General features: G+C 35.8%; 1 long non-coding RNA gene across 2 annotated transcripts; it reads right to left on the reverse strand.

Annotated features, from left to right (window-relative positions):
- Positions 1-22,290: 22,290 nt before the first annotated feature.
- Positions 22,291-23,212, reverse strand: LOC149147306 (uncharacterized). 2 transcript variants are annotated; one of them, XR_016263646.1, is made up of 4 exons: positions 22,926-23,212; positions 22,770-22,831; positions 22,629-22,663; positions 22,291-22,449 (listed from the first exon to the last, which is right to left on the reverse strand). It is a non-coding gene; the product is annotated as an uncharacterized LOC149147306 (long non-coding RNA). The 2 variants fall into 2 exon arrangements; XR_016263647.1 differs by having other exon boundaries at positions 22,291-22,537.
- Positions 23,213-23,460: the final 248 nt, after the last annotated feature.

Raw genomic sequence — 23,460 nt, forward strand, 5'->3', positions numbered from 1 at the left:
TTTAATGATGTAATATGTGTTCCAACCTTATCCTGCAACCTTCTATCTGTATCAGATAACTCATTCAGGTGAAGGTAAAATCGTTGAATTTTCACCTCATGATGTTGTAATCAAGGACCTAAAAGATCCTAAACAGATTTTAGCTACTGGTATTGCTGATGATTCTACAAGGTTGTATAAGTTTCACAACTTTGGATCATTGAATCTTCCCTCATTATTTGTTGCTTATAACGATGAAGTGAGCAAACTTTGGCATGAGCGATTTGGTCACTTAAACTATTGCTCCCTTCAACATCTATGTAAAGAAAATAGGGTGACAGGTCTTCCTATGGTATCTTGCAGAGATGGTGTTTGTTCTGTATGTGTACTCGGAAAACATCATCGGGACAGCTTTGAAAAACATGCCTCTTGGCACGCCTTAGCCCCTTTACAGCTTGTGCATAGTGATTTATGTGGTCCACTTCCAGTTGTTTCATTCTCTGGCTGCAAGTATTTCTTAACTTTCATTGATGATTTCTCTAGACGCACTTGGGTATACTTCTTAAAACTAAAGAGTGAAGTATTTAACACATTTTTGGCCTTCAAGGCCTTTGTTGAAAAACAATATGGACATCAAATTCTTAAGCTAAGATCTGATAATGGCAGAGAATATGTTAAAAACACATTCATCAACTTTTGCACTGAGAATGGAATTCAAATGTAACATATTGTTCCATATACTCCACAACAAAATGGTGTAGCTGAAAGGAAGAATCGCACCTTAAAGGAAATGGCTAATTGTATGCTACAATCTAAAGGACTTGGTCTTAGTTTTTGGGCAGAAAAAATTAACTGTGAAAATTACATAATAAATCGCACTCCTACTAAGGCTTTAAAGAATATCACTCCGGAAGAAGCATGGAGCTCAATCAAACCAGATGTAAGTCACTTTCGTGTTTTTGGAAGTGAAGCGTGGGCCCATATTCTAGATGAAATGCATAAAGCTTTAGAATCTAAGAGTGAAAAAGGTACTTTTGTTTGATATTCTAAAGATGTCAAAGGCTATAGACTTATTCCATTTAAGTCCAAAAATGTTATCATTAGAAGAGATGTAAAATTTGATGAAAATATATCGGCCTGCGAGCCTAGTCCGGCGGATGTGCCACCTCTCCCTATCTCTTCTACTTTTGAAAACATTTCTTCTTCAGATGATGACAGTGAGGATGACAATCATCCCCCACCATCTCAGGATCCTCCTTCAGCTCCTCAGCTTCCAAAATGGGTTCGTGCTACTCGAGATGCAACAGGTGATCTTGTCGGTGATCCTACAGATCAGCGCCGCACACGTTCTCAGTTTGACAGAGCCTCTTCTTTACTGGCTCAAGCTCCAGTAAATTATGATCCTGACACCTTTGCAGAAGCTTCAGGCCATCTAGATTGGGAAGAAGCTATGAATGAAGAATATCATTCATTATTGGCAAATGATACATGGGATCTTGTTCCTCTACCAAAGGGACGAAAACTTGTTAGATGCAAATGGGTTTACAGAACCAAGTATGGACTAGATGGGAAAGTTGATAAACACAAAGCTCGTCTTGTTGCTAAAGGTTTTTCACAGGTTGAAGGCATTGACTACACTGAAACCTTCTCCCCTGTTGCCAAAATGAACTCTATCTGCCTTGTTCTTTCCCTTGCTGCCTCGTTCAAATGGGAAGTCCATCAGATGGATGTTAAATTTGCCTTCTTGCATGGGGACTTGCATGAAGAAATATACATGGAACAACCCATTGGCTTCATAAAAACAGACTCCAGCCTTGTATGTCGGCTTAAGAAATCCCTTTATGGTCTCAAGCAATCTCCTCAAGCTTGGTATGCCAAAATGGATAGCTTTCTTTTAGAATCTGGCTTTTCTAGGTGTCATTCTGACAATACTATCTACACCAAGAAAGTGGGCAAGTCTCTTATCATTCTTGTTCTTTATGTTGATGATCTTATCCTTACCGGTAGTGATCCCAACCTTATAGACCATGTGAAGTCTAGCCTTAAAAATAAATTTGAAATGATAGACTTAGGACACTTACATTATTTTCTCGGTCTTCAAGTCTTACAATCCAAGGAGGGTATTTCCCTTTCCCAGTCCAAGTATGCCTGTGATATTCTACGACATTTTCACATGGAAGACTGTAAGCCAGCCCCTTCTCCTTTCCAGTCTGGAGTCAAACTTTCAGTCACTTGTACTTCTCCTGAAGTTGATGCTACCTTATGCCGTCAACTTGTAGGAAAACTTTTGTATCTAACCCATACTCGTCCTGACCTTTCCTTTGCTGTTGGCCTTGTTGCTCGGTTTATGAAAAACCCATGTGAAAGTCATTGGAAAGCAGCTAAAAGAATACTTTGTTATGTTCGAGGTACAGTTCAATTTGGGATTCATTACAGTGCCGAAGCATCTCCTCTATTGGTTGGTTTCACTGATTCTGATTGGGCTGGTGACCCTGATGATCGGATGTCTACTGCAGGTTATGTGTTCACTCTTGGTTTAAGACCTATTACATGGGCTTGCAAGAAACAAGGTGCCATTTCTCTTTCTTTAGCAGAAGTAGAATATCGTGGTGCTGTAGAAGCTAGTAAGGAAGCCTTGTGGCTTCGTCAGATCCTGTCAGAGTTTGGCTTTCAGCAGTAGCATCCGACTACACTTTGGTGTGATAATCAAAGTGCCATTCAGCTATGCAAAGATCCAGTCCAACATCAGCGCAGCAAACACATTGAACTGCACATGCACTTCATCAGAAAGCTCATTCATGACCATGTTCTTGAAGTGCAATATTGTTCAACAGATGATCAAGTTGCAGACATCTTCACAAAGGCCCTCACAGAGGCGAAGTTCACTAAACTTCGATTTATGGTTGGAGTTCAGGAAGTTGTCACTAAGGGGGGATAGGCTCTAGTGCCTCCTTCCTTCTCCTATTGTGTCATATTTGTAAATCCTTCAATCCTATCCCAAGTTGTTCTTAAGGGGGGATGTTAGGATGTTCCGACACATAGGAAATAGTTAAGTACAACTTGGTCTAGTATAGAGTTAGGTAAAGTGTGTTTCTTTACCTTGTACATTTTGTAACTTACAATCCGACAGTCACGATATGTAGTGATCCGATGGTTCATTCTCTCCTCGGTATTACCGACACTTGATCCATGGCTTGACACCCGATTGTTCCATGATTTCTATTTAAAGCGCGTGGACGGTCATTTGTAGGGTAATCGGTGCATGAGAGAAGCATATGTAAATTTTCATTCTTTTATTAATAAATTGCCTGAAGTGGCCGCGTTGGTTCAGGCTGTGGACTGTTTCCCTCTTTGAGGGTTTTAACCACGTCAAAAATACTGGTGTATTGATCTGCGATCTGGTTGTGAGCGGTGTCCTTTGGTGTTCTATCTGAGGAACTTACCCTGTAAATTCCTACAATATGATTTCTCAAATATGCATTATTAATAATAGAGAAATAAATGCATATTGAACATTCTCTTTCTTTCATTCTTTAGTACATTTTTAGAGTATGTGTATTGCATGATGGAGATATTACCTATAAGATTATAGGCTTTACGAGCAAAGCTTTAACTCCTTTTGAGCATTTACTGTCCTATTCTGAAAATATTGTTGTTGAAAATGTGTCGAAATCCAATAAATAATGCAAGCCTCCTTCAGCTTAGTAATACTTGGCCCTCAAGATGAGAGTCATGTAAGCACAAACGCAGATAGAAATTTGTAAGATTTCAAAACTATCATCACTCTCACACATTGTCACACATTGTCATAAGCTACTAACAATTAACTATTACTTTTCATCCATGAAAATTAATATTTATGAAATACCTGACCTATTTCCAAATTTTTGTGAATTTCCAATACTCATCCAAATTTATATGCCTTCCATCTCTGGTCAATGTTTTGCAAGGAGCCATGGATAGATGTAAATGTTCATTTTTGAAGCACTTGAAAAAAAAATCGAATGGCTCACAACTGCACACGTTGGCATGAGAGGGTACTTAGTCTCAGAGGGAACGCCTTATGGCGTAACTAGAGATGTTAATAATCCAATGGATGATATTAATTTAATCATCTAACATAACGATCGAATGGCTCACGACTGCACACGTTGGCATGAGAGGGTACTTAGTCTCAAAGGGAACGCCTTACGGTGTAATAACGATCGAATGGCTCACGACTGCACGCGTTGGCATGAGAGGGTACTTAGTCTCAGAGGGAACGCCTTACGGCGTAAAAATTGAAAATAGAAAATTACAATAAAAGTAAATCAGTCTCGAAAATTATAAAATATTGAGACCATTATGGCAAAAAAAAAATTCGAAAATCGAAAATTATAAAAATTGAAACAACCATGAAACTTTTAACTCCAGGTAAAAGGTAATAAACTGAAAATGCCGAAGGTTTTTTCATTTTTTCAACTCAGCCTAAGTGGAAAGCGTTGTAAAGGCTATTAAAAGGTAATAAACCCAAAATGCCAATGGTTTTTCAATTTTTCACCACAGCGTAAATGGAAAGCGTTGTAAAAGGCTCGTGTAGTTTAACTGGCATTGTTTTTCCTCCAAATCCGACGGTGTTAACCCAAATTTAATCGTGGACAGTGGTGTGGTCAATGTACCGTTAAAGGGTCATTCAGGTAATCAATGCTGTAAGGCGTTCCCTCAGAGACTAAGTACCCTCTCATGCCAATGTGTGCAGTCTTGAGCCATTCGATCGTTATGTTAGACGATTAAATTAATATCATCCATTGGATTATTAACATGTCTAGTTATGCCGTAAGGCGTTCCCTCTGAGACTAAGTACCCTCTCATGCCAACGTGTGCAGTCGTGAGCCATTCGATCGTTATGTTAGACGATTAAATTAATATCATCCATTGGATTATTAACATCTCTAGTGCCGCCAAATAATATTTTGTGTTATACAGTTAATTGCTCCCGTAAAAAGAGGAGGTTCGTTAGAGAGGATCAGGACGTTTAACAGGAGAACAGAAAGATATGAGAAGTTATCGGAAGATATGACAATCTCGTATCCCTCAATGTCTACTTGCTCTTCTTTCAATCGCAACTGATATTATGGATCTTTTTCGCCAGATTCTATCCTTCCCCACAATACCATTCTTCTTCTCAATTGCTCCCTGTGTAAAAACACTGACGCAACACTTCCAGTACAAGTTTCCGAGCGAGAAGCTGAAGGGAACAACCAGATATTACTATCCCTGGTGGAGGACATGGATATCCAGTGTAGTGTACCAATACCCTTTTCTGTGCATTATCAGGATCTGTATGGGATTTGCACTACATTTGGTAGGCTAAGGGAGCAGGTTCGAAGACCCTCTTCCAAGTTGGCTTGCTGCGCCTAATGACGCTATTTAGGCATATAGAATTTGGCTCTCCTTCTCTGTTCCCGATAGTAGGCTGGACCTCCGACTATATTTTTAATATTCTGGTAATTAAAAGAAATTTTTAGAATAATTAGATTTTATCCATACATGAAAATGATCTATGCTATCTAGCTTTTTAGATTGGAAGATTTTTAACGACATATCCTGTGTAGTGTACCAATACCTTTTTCTGTGCATTGCCAAGATCTGTACGGGATTTGCACTACATTTGGTGGGCTGAGGGAACAGGTTCAAAGACCATCTTCTATGATGGGTCGCTGTGCCCAGTGACGCTATTGAGGGATATAGAATTTGGTTCTCGATAGTAGGCCGGACCTCAGACTTCATATTTCATATTCTGGTAATTAAAAGAAAACGTTAGAAGAATTAAGTTTTGTCCATATATGAAAATAATAGCGCAATATTTCTTTTTTTACAAGTAAAGTATATTTCAAGCGTAGTCCCAATCATTTCTTAATATAGACATACCATGGCCCTCACTAAGTCTTATTTCCAGAACAATGTGATTTTATCCAGGCATAGATCACCGTTAAAGTCACGTACTCATCTTTCCTGCGTTGTCCTACCTGAGTTTGATTAAACCCACGAAAGTCACGTACTCATCTTTCCTGCGTTGTCCTTCCCGAGTTCGATTAAACCCACGATTTTAGTATGCAAATATTTTGAGTAAATAAATATTACAATATTTGGAAACAAAATTGGTTAGATGGTTATTAATTTTTTGCCGCTCTCATTGATTGGCTTAGTTCCACTTCAGTAATAAGATATATCTATTACTCACTCAATTTTCAAAATGAATCTGTTATTTTAAAATTTATAATTTCAAATATGATTAGTCTAATATATTATTATTGATATTATATGATTTAATGTCTTTGGTATTTACATTTATCATCACATTGCATAATGAAATCATTGCATAATTGTAACGATATTTCAGTAACAAGTGTTTTGTTTACTGGTTAGTAATCTAAAAGTCGTTAAAAATAGGCAATGACTACCTCCAACATTGCCGTGATAAAAGTAAAACAAAAAAATATCAAGAAGACATTTTTCCATGTAGCTGCAATCTTTTTATTATTATAATGAAATAATGATGTTACTTTGCTACTTACTAATTTTTTTTTGTTTAAGCTATGTCCCCTCACCGAACCTTTAAGTGAGGCTATCATACATGTATAGAGATAGGCATAGAGCACCATATATCAATGGGAGCAAAAGTAGTCATTAGTAATGAAAATGAGATAACAATTATCAAAAAAATTGTCCAAAGTGATATTAGTGACGGGGTTATGAAATTATCCCTTCCAATGTAATATTAATATTTTAAAATTTGAAGCTTTTAAAAATTTGTATTGAACTGAAATTCTATAATCTTTTAATTGTGATTTGTTTAGTAGTATGTGCAACTTGTAATATTAACTTAAATAAAATAAAACAACTGGAAAAAAAGGAAACAACTAAAGTGATGAAGCATGGCATAATACTAAAATATAATGAAAATGATTAATAAAATTTGACACTCATAAATAAAAATAAAACTATAAACACTAAAAATAAATAAATGTCATCACATTTTCATTTTCGTCTAACAAAAAAAATAAATTTGAAATTGAAAACTCAATCTAAACAATAACATGCTATTGAATTTGGAAATAATAACTAGGTAGAACATACTATACTACTATACATATGTTATTCTTGATTGATAGTGAGAAAATTTATTAACAATGCAACTATTATAATATGAAAATATAAAATCAATGATGTAAAATAAAATTTTGATTTAATATAAATAGAACAAAAGCAACATAAATAGAAACCAAGCTTCCACAAAGAATACGAATGAAATATAATATCAATATAAGCAAACAATGAATGAATGAATGAATACATGTTTATCAAAATTAAGTTAAATAATAGAAAAATAAAATTGAAATGGAAAATGCAATCTAAACAATAACATGTTACTAAATTCCAATAGATTTAATTATAGACAATTATATATATTTACCTCCTAAGGTGTTCCCTCTGATAATAAGTTCCCTCTCATGCCATGGTGTGTAGTCGTGAACCATTGGACCATTGTGTTAGACAATTAAAATAATACCATCCCTTGTATTATTATCATCTCTAGTGCCGCCGAACAATATTTTGTGTTATGTAGTTAATTTCTCGAGCAAAAAGAGGAGGTTCATTAGAGAAATTGGACCATTGTGTTGGATGATTAAAATAATACCGTCCCTTGTCTTACTATCATCTCTAGTGTCGCAAAACAATATTTTGTGTTATGTAGTTAATTTCTCCAGCAAAGAGAGAAGATATGACAATCTCATATCCCTCCATGTCTACTTTCTCTTGTCTCAATACCATCTGATATCATTTATCTTTCTCGCCAGATTCTCTCCTTCCCCCACACCCCACAAACCATTCTTCTTCTCAATTGCTCCTAGAAGTATTATGAATTGTGTAAGAACACTCATGTAGTCGTCTAAGAACACTCCTGTAGCACTTCTGGTACACGTTTTTGAGCGAGAACCTGAAGGGAACAATGTGGTATTAGTATCCTGGGTGGAGGTCTGTGCATTATAAGGATCTGTACGGGATTTGCACTACATTTTGTGGGCTAAGGGAGCAGGTTCGAAGACACTCTTCCAAGCTGGCTTGATGCGCCTAATGACGCTATTGAGGCATATAGAATTTGGCTCTCCTTCTCTGTTCCCAATAGTAGGCTGGACCTCCAACTGTATTTTTAATATTCTGGTAATTAAAAGAAAATGTTAGAAGAATTAGATTTTATCCATACATGAAAATGATCTATGCTATCTAGCTTTTTAGATTGGAAGATTTTTAACGGCATATCCTGTGTAGTGTACCAATACCTTTTTCTGTGCATTTCCAAGATCTGTACGGGATTTGCACTACATTTGGTGGGCTGAGGGAGCAGGTTCGAAGACCCTCTTCTATGATGGGTTGCTGTGCCCAGTGACGCTATTGAGGGATATAGAATTTGGCTCTCGATAGTAGGCCGGACCTCAGAATTCATATTTCATATTCTGGTAATTAAAAGAAAACGTTAGAAGAATTAAGTTTTATCCATATATGAAAATAGAAGAATTAAGTTTTGTCCATATATGAAAATAATAGCACAATATTTCTTCTTTTACAAGTAAAGTATATTTCAAGCGTAGTCCGAATCATTTCTTAATATAGACATACCATGGCCCTCACTAAGTCTTATTTCCGGAACAATGCGATTTTATCCAGGCATAGATCACCGTTAAAGTCACGTACTCATCTTTCCTGCGTTGTCCTACCTGAGTTCGATTAAACCCACGAATTTACTATGCAAATATTCTGAGTAAATAAATATTACAATATTTGGAAACAAAATTGGTTAGATGGTTATTAATTTTTTGCCGCTCTCGTTGATTGGCTTAGTTCCACTTCAGTAATAAGATATATCAGTTACTCACTCAATTTTCAAAATGAATCGGTTATTTTAAAATTTAGAATTTCAAATATGATTAGTCTAATATATTATTAATGATATTATATGATTTAATGTCTTTGGTATTTACATTTATCATCACATTGCATAATGAAATCATTGCATAATTGTAACGATATTTCGGTAACAAGTGTTTTGTTTACTGGTTAGTAATCTAAAAGTCGTTAAAAATAGGCAATCACTGCCTAAAACAAAAAACTATCAAAAAATATCAAGAAGACATTTTTCCATATAGCTACAATCTTTTATTATTATAATGAAATAATGATGTTACTTTGCTACTTACTAATTTTTTTTTGTTTAAGCTATGTCCCCTCACCGAACCTTTAAGTGAGGCTATCATACATGTACATTGTATAGAGATAGGCATAGAGCACCATATATCAATGGGAGCAAAAGTAGTCGTTAGTAATGAAAATGAGATAACAATTATCAAAAAAATTGTCCAAAGTTATATTAGTGACGGGGTTATGAAATTATCCCTTTCAATGTAATATTAATATTTTAAAATTTGAAGCTTTTAAAAATTTGTATTGAACTGAAATTCTATAATCTTTTAATTGTGATTTGTTTAGTAGTATGTGCAACTTGTAATATTAACTTAAATAAAATAAAACAACTGGAAAAAAGGAAACAACTAAAGTGATGAAGCATGGCATAATACTAAAATATAATGAAAATGATTAATAAAATTTGACACTCATAAATAAAAATAAAACTATAAACACTAAAAATAAATAAATGTCATCACATTTTCATTTTCGTTTAACAAAAAAATAAATTTGAAATTGAAAACTCAATCTAAACAATAACATGCTATTGAATTTGGAAATAATAACTAGGTAGAACATACTATACTACTATACATATGTTATTCTTGATTGATAGTGAGAAAATTTATTAACAATGCAACTATTATAATATGAAAATATAAAATCAATGATGTAAAATAAAATTTTGATTTAATATAAATAGAACAAAAGCAACATAAATAGAAACCAAGCTTCCACAAAGAATAAGAATGAAATATAATATCAATATAAGCAAACAATGAATGAATGAATGAATACATGTTTATCAAAATTAAGTTAAATAATAGAAAAATAAATTTGAAATTGAAAACGCAATCTAAACAATAACATGCTACTAAATTCCAATAGTTTTAATTATAGACAATTATATATATTTACCTCCTAAGGTGTTCCCTCTGATAATAAGTTCCCTCTCATGCCATGGTGTGTAGTCGTGAACCATTGGACCATTGTGTTAGACAATTAAAATAATACCATCCCTTGTATTATTATCATCTCTAGTGCCGCCGAACAATATTTTGTGTTATGTAGTTAATTTCTCCAGCAAAAAGAGGAGGTTCATTAGAGAAATTGGACCATTGTGTTGGACGATTACAATAATACCATCCCTTGTCTTACTATCATCTCTAGTGTCGCAGAACAATATTTTGTGTTATGTAGTTAATTTCTCCAGCAAAAAGAGAAGATATGACAATCTCATATCCCTCCATGTCTACTTTCTCTTGTCTCAATACCATCTGATATCATTTATCTTTCTCACCAGATTCTCTCCTTTCCCCACACCCCACAAACCATTCTTCTTCTCAATTGCTCCTAGAAGTATTATGAATTGTGTAAGAACACTCATGTAGTCGTCTAAGAACACTCCTTAGCACTTCTGGTACACGTTTTTGAGCGAGAACCTGAAGGGAACAATGTGGTATTAGTATCTTGGGTGGAGGACATGGGCGATCGTTGCCATCCAACTGGCGTGGCAACACTACAAAGCAAGTTCAGTTGTCCCTGGCTCCTCTCTTAATGCCCTCTCCTTGTTCGGCTACGAAGACCACTGACCAAAATTTATTCTTCTTCCTGAGAAGAAGATCACCTTCGACTATATGTTGCTCTCATCGCCTCCCCCAAAGTGAATGATGACAATTTATTCTTTGTGATATTGCTGCTTCATTCGTTCATGATCCATGTTATCTAGATATTTAAATTGAAAGTCTTTTAACCACATATCTAGTGTAGTGTACTCACCAATACCTTTTTTGTGCATTGCCAAAAATCTGTATGGGATTTTCCCTGCATTTGATGGGCTGAGGGAGCAGGTTCAAAGCTCCTCTTCCTTGTTGGGTTCTTGCGCTATGGATTTCCAAAGGGTCGGAAATGGAGCTTGAAGGATTTGTAGTGTTCACATTATATGAGTGTGTATAAGAAAGAGGACAGTGATGCTATTGAGGCATATGAAATTTGAATCTCCTTCCTTGTTCCCGATTGTATGCTAGACCTTAGACTCTGTATTTTTAATATTCTGGTAATTAAAAGAAAATGTTAGAAGAATTAGGTTTTATCCATATATGAAAATAGTAGTGCAATATTTTTTCTTTTTTAAGTATATTTCAAGTGTAGTCCAAATCATTTCTTATTATATACATATGATGGGCCTCACTAAGTCTTATTTCTAGACCAATGTCATTTTATAAGTCACATACTCATATTTCATGCGTTGTCCTACCTGATTTCGATTAACCCACGATTTTATTGTGCAAATATTCTATGAGTAAATAAATACTACAACATTTGGAATCAAAATTGGTTAGATGGTTATTAATGATCCAGGTGGATATTGGTGGCCACCCGCTAATTCCACTTGGATCCCCTCTAGTGCTTCTTACAGTTTTTTTCAGTTTCCTTAATTATAGCACAGTTTACTATTTTTAGCAGTTTTTCGGGTCCTAAACTTCCAGAGCCGTTTTGAGGCCCTAAACGACGTTTTTTGGGAAATCCACCGCCAACGATTTTTCTGATAAAAATAGTCTTTTCCGTCGTAGTCCTCGAAGAGATCTTTCCAACGGGCTATCATGCACATCAAATGGAGATAGTACGACCAATTCGTGACCCCGGGAAGTTGATGTACCAACTTACCCAAAAACGGGGCCCACAATTTGGCGTTTCATCTTCTAGGGTTAGGTTTTTGGAATGTGAAGGGTTTTCCATTGTTTATCAACAATAAATAGGCCTTCAAGCCTCATTGTAAGACAGTTCAGAGGCATGTAGCCACCACATCTCTTCTTAGAGATAAACTACCATCGCCCTAGTTGGTTTATTTCCATTTCTGTTTGTAAGCATATTTCAGTATTTTACAGTAATGAATTGAGGTATTATTTCCGCTGCATATCTGTCTTTATGGTTATCTCTATATTTTATTGCGTTCCTGTTTAAATCCGGATCAATTAATTAGGTAACCATAATTTGATAAACTAACCAACAAACTGTATGAGATTTGTCCATTGTGCAGAACATTACCTTCATCCACCAAATTTGGCATTTGGGCTAATATCATGTTAATAATTCATCTAATGATTACAGATACTACAGTAAGTGGCATTTTTATATTGATTAAAATGGTTCTAACTAGTGGCATAGTTCTAAGATTGGATTTAGAAGTGGAAAGAAGTTGAGAGTTTGAAATTGTTGAGATCTAGAAATTGCAGAAAATTAAAAACTATGCCTTCTTTTCATTAATAAATTTGGTAAAATTATGCTTTCAAAATGAACTAAAGGAAAAAGAAAGATATGAATGAACGGTTATCAAAATATTGATTTAAAAAATTTATATCAAACTCACTACTCACCATGCAAAATCTAATCGAATTAAGAAATCACCATGAAAAATCTAATCTAAACATAGTTAGGCTCTTCCCATCAACCTTACCTCTTTCTTAGTTAGAAAATTGGATGCCATGAATAGTGAAAATGAGAACACCCATTAAAATAACCACACCCAAAATCTAATCCAATTAAGAAATCACCATGCAAAATCTAATCTAAACATAATTAGGCTCTTACCATCGACCTTAACTCTTTCTTAGTTAGAAAATTTGATGCCATGAACAGTGAAAATGAGAACACCCATTAAAATAACCACACCCATTTTTCGAAGTATGTTGATAGAAACTTAACACAATTAGACCATTAACATCTACCTAACCCCTTTGTTAACTAGAAATTTTGATGTCATAGAAAGTGAAAATGAGAACATCCATTTCCTTTGCATATTTTGAAGCTTTGTCAATGCATTTTTACATATATGTTGGAACACAAAGGAGTAATACATTAACTGCTTTCTTGTAAGAAAAAGTAGGGATTTTTAGTGAAATATAATGGATAGCGCTATGCTTCTTATGTGTAGATTGTGGTTTCATTTATCTATGCATAAATTGAGCCTACTAATAATTTGGGAGTAAAAGTGTGAATGATAGAGAGGTGATCAACAACAAAACAAGTAAAGTAATAACAATCTAATGCAACACCCTTCCTTTACTTGAATGTGTAACAAGTACATTATTAACAATCTCAAATAACGTAATTCTCATAAATGAATTAGTGTATTAGAATGGGTTATGTTGCATGTGTTTATAAGGGTCTATAACATATCTCATCATCTTCATTTATGCTCTTTTTTCATATGCTATTACTTACAACGTTTCCTTTGCAACATTTGGTGCAATTGCTAGTTCTATTTTTTTTAAATGTTTGTAGAAGAGAGAAAAGGCAACGAAGCAAGGTGGGGTTGCTTTTGTCATTTAAAAAAAATCGTTTCATGATTTGTGACAATTCGCGAAAGTTATCATTGTTATTGTTTGTTTATGGTTATATCAGTGTCAGTCAGTTAAATTTATGGCTTTGCCCGCTTAAGTATAATTTAATTATTTTTTTTCATTTTTGGGGGAAATTGCTAGCCTATATATAGACAAAAGTTGATATTAAAGTTGCAATAAGACACTGAATTTATGTAATGTCATAAATAACAAAGATATTAATCTCTATCACATATTTCATAATTCATATTTTTTATTTATAAAGTAAAACTTTTTATATTTTTTTTCAAAACATAATTTCTAATTTAAGTAACAAAAACTAAATTATCATACAACTCTTTTTCAAAACATAATTTCAAATTTAAATATCAGAAACTAAATTATCATACAAGTCATTTTTATAATTATAATATATTTTTTATTATATATATGAATTTAATATTCTGTAAAATTTCAAAAACACTTAAATGATATAAAATTCAAGATTCAACTCATAATTCCTACACATATTAAAAATATTAAAATATATATATATGTAGAAAATTAAACAACGCGAACTTCCTCTTCACGCTAACGACAGCCACGTTATAAGCATGGCACATTAATAATGACGGGAATCACCGCAAACTTAACATTAAAAAACCGTAAGTGCGGGACATTCACGCTTCCACAGCCACGTTATAAGCACGGCATATTTATAATGACTGGAATCACCGCAAACTTAACATTAAAAAACCGATAGTGCGAGACGTGCGGGACATTGGGCAATGCGAACTGCCTCTTCCCGCGGCAACACCCACGTTTGCACATTGATAATGGGAGTGGGCGGTCGAAGAATTATGTAGACATTTCGAAAAAATTTGTAGATGTTGTATTTAATCATATTTTTATGGTTCAGCACTCTCCAAAAAACATGTGAAACACTTAAAATTATAAATTTTAATAACTTTTACTTAAATTTACAAAAATATCTACCAATTTTTTTAAAATATAATCAAAATTTCCAACTTTCAAAAAAACCATCATTTTTCTACATCTTGATAATCATTCTAAACCGTCACTAACTTTACATTAAAGAGAAACTGCAAACTCAAAAGGCCGCCATTCACTTGGCACAGCAATTACAATATCATTTGATGAATAAATGGTATTATAAACAAATAAATTTAAATATATTCAGGAAAAATGATAAAATCATGTATATAATGTCAAATCATGTGCGTGGTAATTTTTTTTGGGGATCCAATACAAATTAATTATAATCAACTGTCACGTTATTTACGGGAAGAAACATATTATTTTCAATTACTTTTAATAGTATCCATCACTACTAATTTAACATTAAAAAAACCGCAACCTCAAAACGGCCGCCACGGCTGCCATTCACTTCGCAGAGCAATTAGACTATTATGTGATGAATCAATGGTATTATAAACCAATAAATTTAAATATTTCAGAAAAATTATATATATATATATAGATATAGAGTAAAGTAATTATAATCAACTGTTACTTTTTTTTTCGGAAGAAATTGTAACACATGGATAAAAATAGCGGCCATTCACTTCGCAGAGCAATTAGACTATTATGTGATGAATCAATGGTATTATAAACCAATAAATTTAAATATTTCAGAAAAATTATATATATATATATATATATAGAGTAAAGTAATTATGATCAACTGTTACTTTTTTTTTTCGGAAGAAATTGTAACACACCAAGATGGATAAAAATCACTATGGTTACTGTTAATTCCAACTGCAGCAGAGAGTGCGGACGTGGACCGTGACAGCGATGGCAAGGCAGTGATCAGCGAAATCAGCCATCAACTCAGCAAGCACGCAGCCGTACAAGTCACCCAAAACCACCGCAGCAAAACCGTCGTATTTCTCGGACCGCCTTCCAGCGAAAAGCTGTTTCCATATATGCGACTCCGATAAACTATGGTGGCGCCACGTGTTTCTGACCTGACATCAGCCAACGTAAGTTTCTCGGGAGGTATTGTTCAGTCATATGATGCCTTCCGATATTCTTGTGAGCCGTCCGATCTGCCTGATAGTCCTCGGCCATCGATCAATGAAACCTGCACACCTGCATACGACCAACGTCAATTCAAGGTTTGCGTGGAGTGTTAGGATTCCCGCTGACCGCCGTAAATGGAAATTAAATGGAATTTATTATTGTTCGTAAGTTTTGGAAGAGCATTAAAATTCAACTACACGGAGGTATGGGTATACATTACATGTGTCATATCTTTTTAAAGAAGCGTTGACCATTATGAAAAGAAGATATCAAATGAAACTCGTAATGTGTAGTTGGTGTGTCGTTGCACATGGAGATATGTAAGAACGCAGCAGCGAAAGACCAGTGAGCTTGTGTGCATAAATTTCGCTATGCATTGACCATTTTTGTATGAGAGCTTGGGGAGCGAAAAAATGAGAGTGCGTAAAAATAGTTTTTGCTGCAGCAGAAAAAAAAGTGTGTTGACTTGCAAGAAAATCTGGTTTTGGTATTTTCTCCATTCAAAAAAAAATACCCAACAGTGGTATCGGAGCTAGTCTAGGCTCTTTGAAGGCTCAAAGATGCTGAAGGAAGGACTCTTGTTGCAGTAGTGAAGGCTCTCCAGCAGTGTGAAGCCACAGCCAAAAGGGGTAAGGTATTTCTCAAAGCTTTCCTTTGTGTTATTGTTGAAGGAACAGTCAGTGATTTAAAAGAAAACACAGTCAAGTATTTAAAGCCTAGATAAGAATGGCAAGGTCAAAGAAGAAAGCCTCCAGGCCTGTTAAAAATGTGTCTCCCCCTTCTACTAAACTAGAAGGCAATCCATTAGAATACATTCTATTTGAAACCCCAAAGTTTGATGAAAACTTTGATGTATGGGAAATAATGATGAGGGCTTTCCTAATGTCTGAGGGGATTGAAGTCTGGGAGTCAGTGATTGATGACAGCAAGATGGATAAAGAATCCATGGAGTATGATGCACAAGCAGCAAAACTAATCTTGGATGGACTCCTTGATTCAGTAAAGAAGAATCTAGGAAAATATACATCAGCAAAAGATATATGGGACAGACTGCATGACCTTCATGCAAAGGGAGCACTGACCATGACAATGAGTCAAGAAGAACCCATCATAGAAGCTGAGAATGAAAAGCTTGACCTCATCAAGCTTCAAGTAAAGGAAAGGGATGAAGAGCTTGCCAAGCTCAAGAAGGAGCTGGATCAATGCAAGAGGAAGCATCATGAAGAAGTCATGTCTATGACAAATCAGTTGAACAGAGCAAAAAAGTAGGAAGACGCCTTGTCAAGTCAACTTGAACAAAGGCACAAGATAGTGAACAAACTTGTGGAAGAGATTGGACAGTACAAGGTAGAGGTCTCCTCCCTTAAGTCCGAACTACAAGAAGCCAGGAAGCAGGCACAAGGAGCTGAGAAGAAAATGGAGAGCAGTCAAGCAGAAATCTCAAAATGAAGTCTGATATTATCTCTCTTAAAATAGTAGCAGCTGAAGCTACTTGTAGCAAGGAAGAAACTGAGGGACAACTAGCAAAGAAAAATAATGAATGTGAAAAGTTGGAAGAAGAGATTGTCCTCCTCAGGAAGAAGGTTGAAGGGATGAACAAGATCATGAAGAGCTCTCAAGCTTTGGATGATATGCTCAGCTATCACAGATCTCCATTTGATAAATCAGGACTTGGGTATGTAGGTGAACCCTCAAACAAGGATGAGGATGCTTTAAGCAAAGGAGATGTGAAGAAGCCAGAAAGAGATGGCGATGCTCCTAGTTCCAGCAAAAGCAAGGAGAAAAATGAAGGCTGCAATAGAAGAAATCCTGCTCCAAGCAGAAAACCAGCTCCAAGAAGAAATGTAGCTGATGTCAAAGAGGCAAGAGGCAATGGTGATCATCAAAGGATCTCAAGGCAGCAAGGCTTCAGAAGTACATCAAGGAAACCTCCATCATCCAGGTACCAAAGTTCATTTTATGGTTATTGTTATGCTTGCTCAAACTTTGGTCATATGGCAAAAAAACTGTAGAACATTTCATAGAGATAAATGTTGTAGTCCCGACAATCTCCAAGAAATAATTTCACAAGAAGAAATCATGAATTTTTATTCATGAACAATGTTAAATGCTTCAAGTGTCATAACATTGGGCATATGGCACGTGACTGTAACTTGACATGGGCTCTTACACAAGCTAGACCCATGCAAAAGAAGAAAGTTACACAAGTATGGAGAAGGAAGGAAAGGCAATCTGAAAACCCCTTGAACTCCCCAGTGGATCTAAATTTGTTTTGAGAAGAGTCTGCCAAAAGAAGACAAGCATACACTAAAGGGGAGCTTGAATTTTTTTTGTTTGCTGAACTGTATTAACAGTCATTTGTTGATGGAGGATGTATTGCAGCGCAGCAGTTGCAAATGAAATCTTTGCTAATCCCTCTAAAAGGTAATATGTAGCAGTGATGAAATCAGCAATGTTTTTGCTTTATGTTTATGCAATATGCACAGAAATGCATAAAGAAGAAAAGATGGCAGCGCTGAAATGTAAAGAGCAGCAGCGAGATAAGAGAAAAATGCAAAGCATGGAAACCCTCACAGCAGTGGGAAGATAGAACATAAGACAGCAGTTTGGAAATTTTTTTGGATCACATGGATTAGAATGAACAGCAGTTTAAATTTTTTGTGGAGCACATGCATTGAAATGCATAGCAATGGAATTTTTATGTAATGTGAGAGAATATACTCACAGTAGAGTGAGTGTAATTCACAGCAGATGAAATGTTTTGTATTGGGAATGAAAATGCAAAGCAGTGAGAAGAAAATGAGAAGAAGGCAAAACGCAGCAGAGCATAAATACCCAGTGGCTGAGAATGCAATGAAATTTTTCACACAGTAGTGAAAAATGTAATGTTTTTTTGTATGCAATGCAACATGCACAGAAATGCATAAAGAAAAAAACAGGGACAACAGATTTTTAATGCACATGGGTGAATGATAATGTGTGGCAGCAGAAAAATGAAAGGAACTGCACAGCAGTGCATTATGAAAATAAAAAAAAATGAAGATGAAGATTGTGTGAAGCAAGGGTGTAAAAAGAAAAGGCAGCAGCCCGTGTTATTTTTTCGTGGAGAATGAAGTGCCAAGTGTATGTGCACACAACAGTGCAAATTGCAGCAGCAACACAACAACAAGTGTATGGACAGCAGCAGCTTGAAGAAAAGTTTACCCATCGTGAAGAAGGAGAAGCACACAGCAATGCAAATAAGAAAATGCAGCAGCATGAAGTTTTTGTTGAAGAAATGAAAGGTAATGAACATCAGCAGATGTAAAAGAAATTTTTCTTTTACAGCAGTGAGTGTAAGAAATGTTTACACACAGCAGTGTAAATTTGTAAATTGGGACAGTGTAATTGTTCCAAGAAAGACAAAGTATTTTGTCTTTGAAAAGTGCAGAAGCAGTGCAAGTATAGAGACAGCAGTGTGGGATAGACACAGTAAAGAAGATGGCACAACAGTGCAGCAGAGAATATGCAGCAGCATAAAAGAACAATGTAATGAGTTTGCACACACAGCAGTGCAATGATTGTTTGTTTTTGAAACTGCATGTAAAGCAGTGTCTGTTTTTAATCCCTCTGTTAATGAGGAAGGTGCTTTTCAGCACAGTGTCATGGTGAATCCCTCAGTCAAGAGGAAGATGCTTTTCAGCATAGTGTGGTAAATCCCTCTATCAAGAGGATGATGCTTTTCAGCATAGTCACAGGTGAATCCCTCTGTCAAGAGGAATGTGCTCTTCAACACATTGTTATGGTGAATCCCTCTGTCATGAGGAAGGTGCTCTAAAGCACAGTTTCAGGTTAATCCCTCTATTAAGATGAAGACAACTTTGTTTGTTTATGAACTGCATCAGAAGCAGTTGGTGAATCCCTCTATGTGAGGAAGATATTTTTTTTTGTAACAGCAGTGTTGGGGAATCCCTCCATGAGAGGAAGTGTTTGGGTAAGATTGAATGCCCAACAGTTGAAATTAAAGGGGAGTGTTGGAATGTTAATTCCAACTGCAGCAGAGAGTGCGGACGTGGACCGTGACAGCGATGGCAAGGCAGTGATCAGCCAAATCAGCCATCAACTCAGCAAGCACGCAGCCGTACCAGTCACCCAAAACCACCGCAGCAAAACCGTCTTATTTCTCGGACCGCCTTCCAGCGAAAAGCTGTTTCCGTATATGCGACTCCGATAAACTATGGTGGCGCCACGTGTTTCTGACCTGACATCAGCCAACGTAAGTTTCTCGGGAGGTATTGTTCAGTCATATGATGCCTTCCGATATTCTTGTGAGCTGTCCGATCTGCCTGATAGTCCTCCGCCGTCGATCAATGAAACCTGCACACCTGCATACGACCAACGTCAATTCAAGGTTTGCGTGGAGTGTTAGGATTCCCGCTGACCGCCGTAAAAGGAAATTAAATGGAATTTATTATTGTTCGTAAGTTTTGGAAGAGCATTAAAATTCAACTACACGGAGGTATGGGTATACATTACATGTGTCATATCTTTTTAAAGAAGCGTTGACCATTATGAAAAGAAGATATCAAATGAAACTCGTAATGTGTAGTTGGTGTGTCGTTGCACATGGAGATATGTAAGAACGCAACAGCGAAAGACCAGTGAGCTTGTGTGCATAAACTTCGCTATGCATTGACCATTTTTGTATGAGAGCTTGGGGAGCGAAAAAATGAGAGTGCGTAAAAATAGTTTTTGCTGCAGCAGAAAAAAAGTGTGTTGACTTGCATGAAAACTATGGTAATGCACAACAGTGCATAAAAAATAAAAAAAAAAGGAGAACAGGGGAGCGCACATGAAGTAGGTGAAGACATTGCACAGTAGTGCATAGATTTATTAATGAATTGGATTTGCATTGAAATGTAGGAGAAAAGAATGCACAGTTTTTTTTAATGGTGAATGTAATGAAATTTTTACTGAGTATGTGTAAAAATAGCTTTACACCAGTAAAGTAAAAAAGGGGTTTTACTGCAGTAAACCCAACACAGTGAACTCTCAGGTGGAGAGAAAAGAAGAGTTTTTTGTTTTTGGTAGGTGACTGTAAGTTTTGGTGAATCCCTCTCAGCAAAGAGGATGAATATGTAACAGAGTTTATCTGAATATAATTTTTGGTAAATCCCTCTGAGTGAAAGAGGATGAATGTTGTTTCAGGCTTTATATTTTAATGAATAGAAATGTTTTTATGGCTGTGTAATACTCTGTTCTCAGTAAAAAAAAAATTGGGCTTCCCTGTGCACAAAAGATCCTGTGGAGGTAGAAACAGAGCATTGCCTCTGTGTTTTCTTGTCTGGTTTTGGTATTTTCTCCATTCAAAAAAAAATACCCAACAGTTACTAAGTTTGATTTTTACTATTTATTACTTTAGTTTTTTTATTCTATGATAAATAATAAATGATTGACGCTGCAAGGCCAAGAGACATATATTTGGTTACCTAAATTATTGGTAATTGGGAGTTCAGATACTTTAACAACAAATAGACATTGTTTGCATTGATTAAAAGAAACAGTTACAAAAAAGAGTTACCCATCTTCCTTGAAGGGAGATTTAGATGGGGGGAAAGAATCCAAGAGATATCCTAGAGCTGGGTGGAATAAACCAGTGGGAGAATTCTCAAGAACAGTCGGTAAAAAGTACAGAACTTGAGGCAGGACGGAGGCCCAGGTTACTTGACTATGGCTGGAATTATCTTAACTGTAAAACAGAAGAAAGTGCTTGGGGGCGGATCTTGACGTAATTAGAAAGCTCATGGCTGGGAGGAGAGACTTTCTAGTAAGGATTGAATATTACACGTTTGCTAATACTGAACAGATAAGTATCATAGAAAGTTCCATTATGAATTAATGCTAGACTGTGGAAAATTATTTAAATGATAAAATAAAGCTTTTCATTACAAAATTGATGCTCGAAGAATTACTTAAATGACAGAACAAACTAAGGAATGACAGAACAAACTAAGGAAAGAAATTCCTTGAAAATGCATTAAAAGAGAGAATAGAAATTACTAGTTTAGCAATAAAAACAAAGGAAAGAAATTCCTTGAAAATGCATTGAAATAGAGAATAGAAATTACTAGTTTGGCAATAAAAACAGTAGAGAGTATGTTATGGCAATGCATAAAAGATAGCAAATAATACTAGTAAAGTATGGAGAAATAACTTCATAAAGCATATAAACATTCATATGCTCTTAAAGCATTAAGAGTAATTTCTTGTAATAAGCAGTGGAAACAATCTATATGAAACACTATAAAGTCACTGTAGAATTCATCTATGTATTATGCTATAAAGTCGCATATAAATAATTTGTGTAAAATGATACAAGGTTAATGTAGAGATAAGTCATAGTGGAAATAATCTATGTGAAAGGCTACAAGCTATAGAAGAAATAATCTATGCTACAAAATTACTATAGAAGTAATCTACGTAAAATGTGACAAAATTACCGTAGAGATTTTGAAGTAATGTACCACAAAAACATTACAGAAACAATATAGGCTAATCACTTTATAATTCACTGGAAAATATAACTTAAAATAAAGTTTTAATAATAGCACGTGTTCAACAGTTTGAATTCATCAACATGACAGAAAACCCCGAAAGACCTTGTATACAACTGCAGCTATAAAAATGCATAACAAAGGAAATTTTTAGGAAAACTCGCAGTCGGTCAAGTGCTAACTGCAGTGCACTGCGTTCAACATTTTTTTATATAGTTAATTAATTAACAGAGAAACCATCAAGTCTCGACGTAAGGCCTCAGCTCGAGACTTAGTTTCCCTTCACCGAGAAATCAAACCTTTAAGAGCTAGACATTCAAGAACTAGAGATGAGCTTTTCCAACCTAGAAACAACCACAGAGAATGTAAGCTCCTAAACCCTGGAAGAATGCAGTCCAAGGTATCATTAAATAGGCAGATATTGTAAACTACCTGCACAGAACCAAAAAACCATGGAGTTAATATAATATTAACCTTGTGAAATATGTGTAATGCACGATGCCGAGAAGAGGGGTATCCTTACCTGAAACTAGAGGGTTCCCGCATCGAACAACCCACCTACATGACAAGAAAACTCATCATTAACCAAATATGGAACCGAAAGTCTATAAACACCTAGGAGAAAGCTTCTATAGTTTCAGAGTTTTGAGATTGGCAGGCTTACCTTCCAGAAAGGATTGTCGGAGCAGAGCATTTCCCGCCAAAACAGAAGACCTTTGAGCCACCCTAAACAATGGAAGCAATCAATCAAACTTGACACCAAGCGGAGGTCCAAATCAGAATATGAGCCCACACGTAATGTTAGGATGTTTGGGATTACCTGCCTCTGCAAGGTTGATCGTAGCGCCCATGGGAACCACAGAAGGATCATATATCGACCTGGAACCCTCACCAGATGATTGCGTTGCATAGCAGAATGACACAATGGCCGATGATAACAATGACTCCACCATTTTTCGGGCACGAAAAATTAGTTAGGGGGTTAAACCCTAAACCCTCTCCACCGTCGGATCGCTTAACAGAGATCAATGGACCTGATGCAAGACAGGTGTTGCAAGGGATTGCTATCAACTGGTAGACACATGCATCAACCTCGGATACTAGCATGTCGCGTGTTCTAGTGTACAAGGGCCAGCTATCAAAGGCTTGGTCAAGGTCGGCTACCACGCCAGAGGCCATGTGCACAATAAATTTTAGCCACCATTTATACTTTGTTAATTGCATAATGTCAGATCACACATGAAAGACTTATGAATGTTGTCGAGTGCTACGGATTGAAATTCAATTTCACTTTAATAAGTTTTGTAACCTTCCGAGAGGACCCATTACTCGATGTCGGATGCCGGTCATAGTTA

Source organism: Pinus tabuliformis, chromosome 9 (assembly GCF_031772625.1).
Source record: "Pinus tabuliformis cultivar Carrire ecotype Pingquan chromosome 9, CPIR1, whole genome shotgun sequence".
Taxonomy (NCBI): Eukaryota; Viridiplantae; Streptophyta; class Pinopsida; order Pinales; family Pinaceae; genus Pinus; species Pinus tabuliformis.